Source organism: Nelusetta ayraudi, unplaced genomic scaffold, assembly GCF_046127955.1.
Source record: "Nelusetta ayraudi isolate G7.1 ecotype Tasmania unplaced genomic scaffold, CSIRO-AGI_Nayr_v1 ptg000096l, whole genome shotgun sequence".
Taxonomy (NCBI): domain Eukaryota; kingdom Metazoa; phylum Chordata; class Actinopteri; order Tetraodontiformes; family Monacanthidae; genus Nelusetta; species Nelusetta ayraudi.
This window is the reverse complement of record NW_027466146.1, coordinates 1,020,027-1,033,580: the sequence shown is the minus strand read 5'-3', so window position 1 is coordinate 1,033,580 and position 13,554 is coordinate 1,020,027. Positions and strand designations below refer to the sequence as shown.

The 13,554-nt window shown below is 48.7% G+C and overlaps 1 protein-coding gene across 1 annotated transcript in view; it reads left to right on the top strand.

Annotated features, from left to right (window-relative positions):
- Positions 1–3,732: 3,732 nt before the first annotated feature.
- Positions 3,733–13,554, top strand: part of frmd4ba (FERM domain containing 4Ba) — a 42,711-nt gene continuing 32,889 nt past the window's right edge. Inside the window, exon 1 of the mRNA XM_076047877.1 lies at positions 3,733–3,941. The gene's annotated coding sequence lies outside the window, so the exon portion shown is untranslated. The remainder of the gene's footprint in view (positions 3,942–13,554) is intronic.

Below are 13,554 nucleotides of genomic sequence, written 5' to 3'. Positions count from 1 at the left end.
TTTTTTTTTTAGGAATTTAAGAAGCTCAACGTCAGGGCAGCTTTTAAGTTGCATTAAAATCCATATTTTAGTCTCCAAAAGATCATAAAATATGTTCAACGTGACCTGAGCAGAGTAGCAGGGTACCAATCAGGGCGCCCTCTTGTGGCGCACAGACTCCAAAACCTTTTCATTTTGAATTTAGCTTCCAGTTGTCTCACGTTAATTCTGATTCTCGATGAAGAAAAAAAAAATGGGACAAATTGGCAGCAGAGTGCGTTGTGAAAGTTCAACCACAGCTTAATGGATTTTCCTCTGGTCCATCAACACATCTGATCAACAAGAACGCTGCCAGAAACAAGGCCTTTGATTCCAAACAGATAGAAACTTCACTTATATTCACAATACTTTCTGTTCCAAAGCCCTTAAATACAATCTACAGGAAGCCTGAATTTCAGCCTCTGACATTCAGTGAATAAATCTCCTGTGTCACCGCAATGAGGGGAGACGACTCTCTAGCGGAAGCGTCGCAGGCCGTGACTCCTTGTGCTCTCTTGGCCTCCGAGACCCCTCTGACTCCTTGACAAGGGCTTCACGTGGACAAACGCCAGAGGTCGTTTACAGTCTGACGCGACCTCGCTGTGAAAGAAGGGTGCTCCAATTGATTAAAGAAGAGGTTAACACGTCTGATTGTCTGGCAATAAATCATGGTCATCGCAACGAGCGTCAGTTCAGTGCACATCAGGACGTCCCTCTGAGCCTCTGCTGCTCTCCAACGTGACTCTTCAGAGGCCTCGCTGAACTGTGGTCCTGTATGAAGTTGACCTGTGCTGACTTAGAGGTGGATATTGTCTTCTTCTCAAAGACAATGGCAGAAACGTAAATCCAAGTTCTTGTACTTCAACATTTAAGGGCTGAGATTCAGTTTAGATGAAATATCCGTAAATGTCTCTTTTGAACCCAATGACCTCATCACCTCCAGTAGATCGAAATCTATTTGAGCCGGTTGTTGATAGAAACAAAACAATACATACAGTCTGTTTAAAGCAAGAGATGCATCCGTTTTGCTATCAACTATTAATGTTACTTGTGTGATTTTATAGCAAGCAGTGTTGTGTCTTGAGCTGCCACCAACTCAGAAACTAGATCATCTTGTGCGTACCATGACACAATGTCAGCCAATGGTAATTTAATGTTTATTTCTTATTGTGCTGTGCAGTTCACAGGACAATAACCTCAGCTTCAGACCTCGAACCTGCAGCTGCGTGAAACTCCAACCGGCCAACCCGTCCAGGTGTGCAAGATCTCTGGAAAAAATGGAAATGCAGAAGCTGCAAGATGTTGTGATTATCCGTATCGATTCGACAGGCTTAAGCCTGAGCGCTGCCGCTGGTGTGTTGTGGTGCGTTAAGACCTTCCTCTTTGCACGCTTCCAAAGTGGAGGATCATCGTTTTCAGGGGATCATGTCGGGGGGTGGGGGGTGGAGGGGGGGGAAGCACCACTTCATTCATCCAGGCTGACCTGGAAAACACTATAGATACGCTGAAATGGCCAAGTTATAAAGGAAGTGCTGGTGGCACAGCACAACAGCTGACCTGCTTCGACAGGGTGGGGGTGGGGGGGGGGGGGGGGGGTCGGGGGTGCAGGGCCGGCGCTCGCTTATTGTCGGCGCCACTTTATTGTCGTCCTGCACATTGTGTGCGCATGAATGAGGGAAGCGCCAAAGTGGGCAAGAGTTCACGTCTGTCACAGAACAAAGGAGGCTGATATTAGCCGTCCATCAAGGGCAACGTCGCTGCAGGGGGCCCCGCGGTTAATCTGCTGCGGGGGGGCAATCTGCGACCTCCAGAGACGGAATAAACAGTGACAGCGGGCCGGTGGCTGGAAGCTGCTGCTCTCAGGAGGGTGAAACCGGCCGCGTTAGCATCTGTTCAGCCGGCCGAACATAATCCTCTCCTGTTAAAATTCAGAGTGACGGCAAACAACAACAAGCCCCGGCTCTCCCAGCGTCGGTGCACTTCCTGCCCGTCCGACTGGGAGAAATCACCGGCTTTCACGGAAAGGCAGAGTACCCCAGCCATCTTCCCGCCGCTGTCTGTCATCCGTGATTAATGAGCAACCAAAAACTCCTCACGCTTCTGGAAAAACAGCAAGTTTAGTAGAAGAAGAAGAAGAAGAAGAAGAAGAAGAAGAAGAAGAAGAAGACCTTTATTGATTCCACAGGAAGCAGGACAGTCGCAGAAGGCGGGGCCAACACCTGGCTGCGCGTCTGCTCCCTTTGTGACGTCATAATGGGCAGATCTCATTCTTTTTTTTAGCACTGACTTTCTGAACGATGGAGTTAGACGCAGAATTAAATGACAGAATTTTCTCATTTTGTGGGGAGTTCAATGACAGGACGGAGGAAGGCTATTGGCTGGGAGAAAGGGCAGATCGGACCTTCAAATCTATCTGGGTTTTTTTCTTAAAAGCGCAAATAAATAAGCTTGTTTTTTGCATCCTGTCGTAATTTTCACTTTAGGCAACATCACAGTTTCAGTGTTGTTTACATAACGAGGGCGCACAGTGTAATCAGAACAATGGCAGCGGAGCTAATCTTAATGGGACGGAGCCAAGCCAGAGATTTGGTGGTGGTGGTGGTGGTGGGGGAGGGTGGGGGGGGGGGGGGCTTGGTGCACACATGGCGGAGGGGGTGAGGCTAATCACAGGCCAGCAGAAGTCCTCACCAGTGGGGGAGGAGGGCAGGAAGGGGTAAGCAGGGGTAAGAAGGGGTGACCCTGCTGGAGGAAATATTTCACACATCAGAGCTTCACCTCAAACAGCACAAACAAACAAACAGAAAAACCACCACAACCGCCGATGTCTTGTTGCTCTCCGTGGCCACAGAGCCAAACTGCCAGACCGTCAGTCCTCCCACTCCCCGACTACTGCCACCACCACGCTTTTATTCTGCATTACTGGGCTTTTCCATTGTTCACTGTGTCGGGAAACCACGCCGACAGTGTGACACTCCTTTTGATTTCCTTCCCCTTTTGAAATGTGCCACTGGAAAATATGTCCAAGACGGCCCAGACACAGGATGCATGCACCAGGGAGCGACAGACAGACAGACAGACAGACAGACAGACAGACAGACAGACAGATCTTTCTGCGTACTTATTATATTATTATTATTATTATTATTATTATTATTATTATTATTATTATTATTATTATATTATTTATGTTGTTGTTGTTGTTGTTGGTTTCATTGTTTGTATCGTTATTTTCTGCCCACTTCCATCATCACTGTGCTGCTGTGTCCTCCGCAGTTTTATCACTTTGTTTGACAGTTCACCGACTCACAGTGGCTCTCACGCACCAGTGAGACGCTCGTGTCTCGTCGAAACGTTGTCGCCGAGTCCAGTTGTAGATTAATGCTCGCCTCCAACTCCAACTCCCACTGCAGCTGTTGTCAATACGTGGATCTGTGAAATCCCCCCCCCCCCCCGCCAAAAAAAAAAACAACTAAATATCCGCGTCCCCTGCTGCCGGTTGCGTCTTTGCGCAGCAGAGAGCGCTGCTCCACCAGCTGTACGCCGGGAGAGTCCCGCTGCTGTTGGTGGTGCTAGTGGAGGAGGAGGAGGAGGAGGTGGTGGTGGGAGGACTCAGCTGTCCCATCCGGACTGAGGAGGCGGGGGGCGTGTGTGGAGCTGACCGTGCGCTGCGAGTGGAGACACACAGACAGACACACAGACACACAGACAGACACAGAGACAGACACACAGACAGCAGCTTCTCCTCACATTCGGATTTCTCTCCCTCTCTCTCTCCCTCCCTCCATCCTTCCATCCCCGATGAAGCGCGCGGACACCCGGAACTCATTCATCCAGGCGGCCGAAACTGAGCGTGCGCGGCTGAGCGGTGCCGGTGCGCGCAGACAATAAAGTGGCGGCGGTGGGATCACAACAAAAGGCAGAAGGTGAGGAAGGAAACGCGGCTGATTGTTTCGATCAGTTTTTACTGCTGTGAGGCCGCGCGCTCATCTCCGCGCTGCGGTCGCTTGTGACGGGGCTTCCGTCACGACAGACGCGTTTGTTTGTTTATGTATTTGTGTGTTTGTTGCCTGTTGGCTCGTTCGGAAGCCTTGTTTCCGTCGCACCCGAACTCTTTTTTTTCTTTTTGAAATGATCATCATCATCATCGTCGTCATCATTTCTGCACTTTCTCCACTGCAAACGTCGCCTCAGTGCGGATGGGAGACGCAGCCGCGTGTGAAAGTCACAACATCCGTGTTTCTACTTGATTTGTGCTGACTGAGGGTCAGCTGGGAGCTCCAACTGTTGACATGTCAACACCTGAGCTGTCTGAGGCGTTCACTGACCTGACCTGCCGCGTGTCTCAGCAACCTCTTCTAGAAATGAAGGGAGTCCATTGTTCAGTTCATTATTTGCTTCACTCTCCATAAAGTGTGCCTTGTGACACACAGGTGCAGCTATCAGCCCCTGGTGATGTCATAGAGGGCACTCATTCTGGTGACAGCGCCACACGTGGAAGGTCAGCGTCAGTTTTCAGCCACAGGCTGTAAACAGAGGGCTAACACGGGCTGTTTTCTGTTTGTTGGCGTAATTAGCCACGTGTGCGCGCAGCTGCCGTGCTGAAGTGGAAAATAACTAACATCTGAGTTTCTAAATGGTAAATGTGGTGATATAGCGACGCCATGCGCCGCCTGTAGATTAAAAGCACGCGCGTGCGACGTGGTGTTTCTTCTGGGCGCTGGAATCGGAGGTTCAGCCGCTCGGCTCTCGGCTCTGCTCTGAATTTCCTGTTTCCTGGACAAAACAAACAATAGGGGAAGCCAGCATGGCAGGCGCATGACATCCTGTAGAGTCAAGTGTTGTGTGTTTGGAGGGGCGAGGAGGGACGCGGGGCTGGAGGGGACAACAACATCAGCAACTGGGGAGGAGATTTATTTTTTTAATTTAATTCCGGGGATGATGAAATACACTCATGCACACGCTGAAATAAATGCTGACAGTCAGTGAGGGAAAGACGGCGACTGATGGGGAACAAAGGTGTGTGTGGACGACTGTGTGCGGCTCGTGAGAGCAACACGTGCAGCAGCTCTGTCTATTGCGGGCGCGTACACACACACTCACACACAGACACACACACGCGCACACACACAAAGTGCACAGGCAGCGCTGCTTTGTGTCCCCTCTGCTCTGGGATGTTCTGTTAATGGGGTCAGCACTTCCCACTCAATAAAGCCATTAACTCTCCCACAGTATGCAGATATACAGTATGTAGGTGCCATCCACCAATCAGGTGCCATTGCAACAAACTCTTTCTCACACATACACACACACTGGTGTCTGACAGGTCAGAGGTGTGTGACCTGAAACCACCAGGTTTTCCCACCTTTCTCCTCCTTGAAGATTCTTTGTTGTTGTTTTACGGAGGCATCGCCCCCTCCCCCTTCATCTTTCTGTCTTTCTTTCCCACACTCTTTAACTTTCTTAAAAAAGCAAAAAACAAAAACGTTTTCACAACCCTGCTTGGCCTTCGTCCGTTAAGTCATGTGATACTGTTGTTTCGCAGGTTTGGACGATTCAGCACTTGGTAAAGGAAAAGCCTGTCTGGCTGGTTTCTGCCTCCAGTGGAGAAATCAGTGTGTGTGTGTGTGTGTGTGTGTGTGTGTGTGTGTGTGTGTGTGAGTGTGAGTGTGAGTGTGTGTGTGTGTGTGAGTGTCTCAACATTCACCTAAAGCCTGGAAGGAATAGCGAGTGTCACAGCTCTCCAGAATAAAAGCACAGCAGACAGTAAACAGTCGTCAGTCATCCTGTATTGCACTTTGCACTTGAACTACACTCTCTTTTAATCACTGAAAGAAAGCAGCAGAGGCCAGTGGTTCTTTCCAAACCAAAGAAAAACATGGCAACATCTTTACAGCCCATTTTATTTGTCTTCCGAGCTCGTTCGCTCACCATTAAAACACATGAAAAACTTGCAACTTTGAATGTAAATTTTATAACCCCGATCTCACACTTATGACCTTGCGATGCGGTTGGACTCTGAATTTGAAATATTACTCATCCGTCTGGTAAGGCTCAGTGGTGGTGGCTGCCTCTGGACTTGACTGTGAACACGGTGAATGAGTGACAGCTGCGTCTCGTTTGTTCCAAATTGAGGATTAAGGTAAATTGCAAAGTAGTTTGCCGTGTGATGCATGAGGTCAACCGGAACAAGAACATCCCTTCCTCAGTAAGTGGATTCTCACCTGCAGCTTGTAAACTGAGACAACAGCAGTAAAAACTAAAGTAATGGAGCTGCAGCTGGCGCTGGACTGAGCCGCTGACCTAAACATATTGACTGTGAGCTTATAAAAGATGGTCGCTGCTAAAGAAATTAGCCTGGATGCTGGAGAGTGGTCATTGTTTGATCAGAAATAGCCTGTTTCCCTTGATAGAAGCACAAACATCTCCAAGACGACAAACAGACCAAGCGTCCTATTTGTTCTTCTAATTTTCTGGTCAAAAGGCAAAATGTTTTTTGTGGCTTGTGGTTTTGTTTAGACAAACATGTTGTAGTGCATGTTTTTGGTGTGAATTCTTGATAAATGGTGCGGCACATCGTTGGTCTGGTGTCCAACGACGTGCTAAACCCCAAACTGGCAGCAGGGATTGAGCAACAGGCTCAAATCTGATTGGATTGGAGTTTTTCCAGGGAAAAATCCTGAAGAGCTCCTCCCTTTTGCAGATGTTTCCTTCATCTGTCTGCAGCAGATTTGGAAAGTCTGCCACCCTGAACTGAACTCGGTTTTGCTTTGTCTCCAACTTTGAGTTAGCGGCTAACTGCTGCTACCTGCTAGCCGCTTTTCAGGCAGTCTGGGTTTGTACATGTGACATCACTTTAATAGTTTTAAACTGTTTACAGCTTGTTCCTCCCTCCGCCTCAGTTTAGAAGAAGAGTGTGCAGGTTTTTATTATGTGCACGCAGGCTGGAGGCCTGACTCAGGCTCAGGACTCAGCTGTCGGCCTGTTTTTTGGGTTAATGTGCTTGTGGGTCATCAGTAATCTATAGGCTTAGCATGAGGAAATCAATTGAGAGTCTGGATGGTGGTGGTCGGGGTTGGGGGTGTACTGGGGGTCACCGCTCGCTCAGGGTGTTCAGCTAAAGATTTAGCAGCGTTTTAACCCACATGTCTTCGCCGTCGCTGCCCCTATCCGGACCGCCACACATGGTCCGGGCCGCCGGAGGCCGAGTCAGCAGGAGGCCGCTTCTCACTGCTCAAACCGTCTCGCTCTTGTTTTCCTAGTTTCACGTCTGCTCTGTGCGCCGCCGGACAGGACATCCTCTATGAAAACAAAGAGTCCGGCCCCTCGCGCACGGCTCCCACTCTGTCTCTCTCATTGTTTGTAGAGCTAAAAATTTACGACGGCTGCTCGCGAGAAGAAGACGCCTGTGACGTCTGTGCAAGGAAAAAAAAGTACAGTCGTTGTGGGATTTGGTCCCTTTTATGTGAAACTGTGGTGAGTAATGATCTCTGGGGTTGATTCTCCTCCAGAAGGCAACAGACAGCACCAGCGTCAGGCCTGGAGGAGGAGGAGGAGGAGGAGGAGGAGGAGGAGGAGCCCGGCGGAATCCCGCCTCCCTTTGGGAGACTGTCTCCATATCGCTGAAGATGAAAAGGATGCATTTAAAACAAGCAGCACTCTGGTTAAAGGCCCCCGTTTGTGGACAAACTCCCCGCTGAGGCCCCGCCCCCCTCATGAATTATGTATAGGACGGACACAGGCAAGGATTTTAGAGGTTACCCGTGTGTGTCAGTGACTATTGACCCGAGCACTTCACAGTAAAAGCCCCCCTCGATTCTCTCCCCTGGGGCATCTGAGCAGGAAATTAATGACAATTCCAACAAGGGCGAAGGTTTGAAGGTTCGCACTGGCACGACGCGCCGCACAAATTAGGTGACGCATTGAGTTGCCGATGATTGTTTATCCGCCGACAGGGGGTCAGACGGTGGTTTTCATTAAAAAAAACTCAATCTCTCTTTTATTCCGCTCTCGTTCCATTATTCAACAGTTAATTAACTCCACGCGGCAGATGGAAAGTTTTTATTTCTGCGCGTCCATCTGTTGAAGAGGCTGCAGGAAGCGGTTGGAGGAGAAAAGAGAGGGAGGCTCATTTGAAAACAAACTTGGAAGCTGATTGGATGAATCATCCGTCACCACATAAGTTGATCATTCAAATAATTTTTTGAACTGCCATTTGAGCTGCTCGAGGCCTCCTACTGTTGGTGGCCGCAGTGTTTCGCTAAACTGCAGCAACAATGCTAATTCCTCTGGCAGCAGCAGGACTCGCAGTCACATCTTCTGCTTCTTCTTTGGTGATTTTTATAAGAGCAGCTTACAGCAGTTTTTCCACAAAGTTGAAAGCGTGCTGATCGGCTCTTCAGTACTAAGAGCAAATTTAAAAGGACTCCAGCTGCAGCTACTCAGAGTCAACGGTCAAGGACGTAAAGTCCGAGCGATTCCAGCCACGCTGCAACATTATTTCTCTGATTTTAGTCCAAGTGTGGAGGCTGCGAACATCACTTTACTGTCGAGATCACTGGGTTACTGACACATCACTCACTTTTATGGTGCTGATGAAAAACAGTGCAAAAGAAATGTATTATTCCTTATCATAAAGCAGAGGAAACACGTGTTGTCCAGCTGCATGACTGCAGTTGGCGGCCAGACACACACAAAAAAGGAACCCGGCCTTGATTTATTAGCCAAGCAAACCCCAACGGTGCAACACTGGTTAACCTTTAACTTTCCAGAAAGATAAAAGTGCTTTTGTTGTTTCAACCTAAAGACCAATACGAGTTAGTATGTAAACCGCTTCGGTGTCAAAGTCGTCACCTTTGGACTCCAAACACTTGGAGGCTGAACGTCTATTCAGCAACTTCTGGAACTGCAAACATTTTCAATGATAAATCAAAAAGAAAGAATAGTAAACGCAGTGTGACGGATAAAACAAAGACCTAAAGTGAAATTGCAACATCCAAGCTTGTTTGTTTATTTTAAAAACTTCCCCGTTTCGCAGAAATTCTATCTTGTTTGGTTCTTTTATTCTTCTGCGCTGCTCGACGCTGTCCCAGATCCTGATTAGTTTATTTATTGTGCATGCCGTGGGAGTGCGTGGGAAAAATAAGCGGCTTTTGCAGCCCTTGCGATGAAAGGATGTGTTAGTTTCTCTGCTCACACAGAAATCAGCCACTTGAGGTGAAACGTGAGATGTGCACCTCTCTGCCACAGGTAGAAACAGCTTCCTGTCGGCCTCAGAACGACAGAAAACCCCCACATTTTTCTGAATATCCACCCACTTTGCTTTGTTGGAAGTATATCTGTTTAATGCATCTCAATGCATCCCTGTCGTCCCTCAGGTTTTTGGGGGCTGTGCTGCGCTGGAAATCACGACCTGTGAACAAAAACAAGCATACTTTTATTTTGAAAGCGCTCCTTCAACCACTGCCAGTCCCATTTCGCTCTGGTTCCCTGCTTCTTCTCTCTGTCTTGGAAGAACAAAGGGGACTTTTTGTGTTGCTGCACTGGTGGGGCAGGTGATATGCAAAGGAGTCGGAGTCAGAGTGCGATCATCCACCACCTCAGGCGTCGCAGGCGGCCGTGAACCCAGCCGCCCTGCTCCAGAGCAGAGCCCAACAGCCCCCTGCTTTTATTTATCTATATTTTCATTTGTTTGCATTCACATCCTCCTACTCCTACTCCTACTCCTACTCCTACTCCTACTCCTCCTCCTACTCCTCCTCCTCCTCCTCCTACTCCTACTCCTCCTCCTCCTCCTTCTCCTCCTCCTACTCCTCCTATCAACTGTCCCACACTGGAATCTAATTGCTGCGAGGCTGAGAAAAATGAAAATAACAACAAAGCGCTGCTGCTTCTCCCTCTGCGCTGCTGCTGCTGCTGCTGCTGCTGCTGATGCTGCTGGCTTGCCTGCGAGGTTCTGGAAGCAGGAAGCAGGAGGGCTGATGAGGGAGGGAGGGTGAGGAGGGGGGGAGAGATGGGGTGAGGTAGGGGTTTCCCTGTAATTATGCTGTTTGTGCTTCTCTCACCATCTATCCATCCATCCATTCATCCATCCCTCTTTTGTGAACCACTCTCAATTTTTTCTGCCACCCAATTTTCCTCTTAAACACACACAGCAACACACACACACACACACATACACACACACACACACAGGCCTGAGTGGGCAGGAGTGTTTCCAAGGTAAAAAAGAAGGGGGGCGGGGGGGCTGAGTTACTATTATTACCCTCGCAGGCACAAACAAAGAGCAACATGGTGTCGGGGAGAAAAAAACTCAGCCGTGCTCAGAGGAGTTGAGCCCCGCGGGCTCACATGCACAGAAATCGATAGTTCTCAGCGAAGCAAAACACCCCTTGTGAGCGTTTCACACGTCCGGCACCGCCGGGGGATGGGGCTAGGAGGTGGTGGTGGTGGTGGGGGGGGGGTCGGTTACAGGCGAACTGTCTGAGATTTCTCTCAATGTATGATGTGATGCTCTCATTCCCCCGGAACCCCCCCACCGCCACCGTTCAGGGAAGTCATTTCCTGTGGAGCTGGCGTGCAAAGGCCTCGTCTCTTTCATGTCCTGCTGGTTGCAGCGTGAGTGGATTGGGTTGTGGGTGTGACGCCGCTCAGGTGCGTTTCGCAATTAGAGCCTCGCACGGTGCGAAACACGACCCCGCTTGTTGGGCTGGAGTAGCACTGGAAGGCATCAGAAACCCCTCCGCCTGCCCAACAGCCCTGGCCGATACTCAGGCTCCGGCACCGCCCACCCGCTGGCAAAAAAATAAATAAAAGTAGAAAGAAAGAAATCATCCAACTGCAGTCACCTTCAGCTCTGCAGCCCAGGACGAGAAGAACAAAAGAGGCGGAGGAGGAGGGGAAAGAGGGAAGGAGGGAAGTCATTATCAGCTGCTCCGTGGGCCGAAACCGAGCATCCCCGCTGGTCCAGTCAGACGGGCCGCTGCTGCCCGGCGACTGGCGACAGAGGGTTGGGTGGAGGAGAAAGAGGTGTGGCAGCGATGGAGGGGAAGATAACCGAAAAAAAAGAAGCTGTTTTTAAATCACTGGATTGGATTTTTTTTTTTTCCAAAGACTGATTTTGCTACAGATCTGTCTTGAAAACCTCCAATTGAAATGGTTTTCACCCTGATCAAAGTATGACCAGACCAACCAGCAGTCCCCGTTAGTTTTATTTATTATTATTGCAGTGTGGCTCCACTGGAAGTGCAGACGTTTGATTGGCCCTTTTTAATGCAACCGCCCAGTTGCATTCCTCTCCAAGTGTTCCCTCTGGCCTCTCTCCCTGATTAAAAATACAATATACGTGCTATCTCTGGGTCTCTGCATTTAAAGGTGGTTTGTGTGATATATTTGTCACAGCGCCACCTATGGATGTTGTCATCCTGCTCCTGGCCAAATCGGTGCCATTGCCGATGCAAGCTTTTGTTCAATTTCACTGCAAATTTCATTCAATATGATTCAGTAGTCTTGATTGGCCTTTTTGCAGCAACATCTGGGCTTCTTCCTCTCAAGATCCTCCTTGTATGAATGCGCAGACAGCAGATTGTCTAACGCACGACGCTTGGGTCTGCTGCATGGCAACGACAACAAGTGAGTGATGTCAGGGTCTCGAACAGCGGATCCGACTCACAGTCACTGAAAGCTGATCCAGAGGCAGTAGTTGTAGCAGGTGTCCAGCAGACTGCGAGGAAAGATAATACTGCGTTTGCAGGGGGAGGCGGGGCTTGTCGGGCTGCACAGCACCACGCACAGTGGCCACAATGTTTGCTTGTTTCTTTCGGATTTCTTGCTCTGACTCAGTGAAAGAAATGAAACTGATAGAGATGATTATTTGTTGTGGAGATGAAGAGTCGATGAAGAGTCTGAACAGTGACCCCAGCAGCTGAAACACGTTGTGCCGTCCTGTGGTTGACAGTGGGCGGGCAGGAAGAGCCCGGACAACCCCCACCCCACTTTGTAATTTATTTATTGGCCAGATGACTGATGATGTGTGATGCTGAGATGAAATTAGTGGCGACCGCTGGTAACACAAGCCGTGCGCCTGCAGCCTGTGCTCCAGAAATAGTGTGAGGCTGCAGCAGCAGCGAGAAAGAAACCAGACGACAGGCAGCTTTGCTAATAATGATAATATGGAAGGAAAAAAAATACTTCCTGTGTGTTTTTGTCATATGTATAATTAGCCACTGATTAATGCCGTACTCAGGAAGTCTGGTATCAGAGTCATGCTTCGACTTCATCGTCCATATTGTTCTGTGTGTGTGTGTGTGTGGTGTGATAAATGTTCCGTGGCCTATGAAAATCAAAACAATGGTCAGTGGAAACTAAAAACCCCGATGTGATCCACAGGCCTCATGGGAACTGCAGCGCCAGGACCGCAAAAACAATCTGCAATAAACCCGCATGAGGCTGCGGTCTGGATTTACATTTTGACACCATACATACAGAATGATATCTTTCAATGTTTACACATGACACTTTATAACGCAGACCTTCATATTTGTGTTTGTGTTGCTTTCACATGCAGCTATAAAACTGACTATAAAACAACAGAATCTTTTTTTCATTGTTTTTCATATAGATGTTTTTTTAGCCTCAGAAACTGAACTGGTACTTTTTTAGGGGGAACTATATAATGAGAACTTGGCACCAAAATAGTTGGGTTTCTCTTCTTTTTACAGTGTAGTAACAGTCAAACTGTATGTGCCAACGTAGCCAATGAACTGCCAACTGTGGCAAACTATGCTGGACGCTAATTCAAATTCTAAAGAAAACGACAAAGAGCTGCGAGCTGGATGCAACCTGAGGTTTTAGTCTGGCTGGCTGGAAACGGGCTGAGGGAGAGTCTGAAGACGACGGCCTGAGCTTGCCGACCCTCCACTCGCCCGGTGAAGACGTGCAGCTCGCTGGCCTGTGAACGCAGCGTAAACGCATCGAATTAGACGGTTGAGCAGCAGCAGCGGCGTCGGGGACAGATGGCCTGTTTTCGGGGCTTTTTCGCTCAAACTCTTCCTCCTTGCTTAATATCCCTGTTTGACTCCCAGTGAACTCTCCTCGACTCCAAATCAGCAGCCAAATCCTTTTTCTGCCGTTCAGGAGGCTTATTCCTCTTCTTGATTTTACGTTTTTTGTTAATGTATGCCAGGAGTGCACTGTAGCATGACTCACCATGTTGGTGTTTTTTAAACACGTGGCTTGTGCATCAGTTTGATATTTGGATTGTGTGTGTCAAGCTGTCAATTAGATGATGTTAGTACCATAACCTAAAGCTGACAAACAGGTTTTAGACTCATTTTGCGGTGTTGGGGTTCATTTATGTAACTGTACATAAACAGAGTTCAAGCTTCACTGTGAAACCAGCTGGAAAACTGGAACAAACATCAACACAACAACAGGGTTTATTAAAACACTGTTGTATCTGTTCGATGACCGTCGTTTGTTATTGCTTGTTATGACGTTCCACACAGCGACTGGATCGCTCACCTACCAACTGCCTCAAGC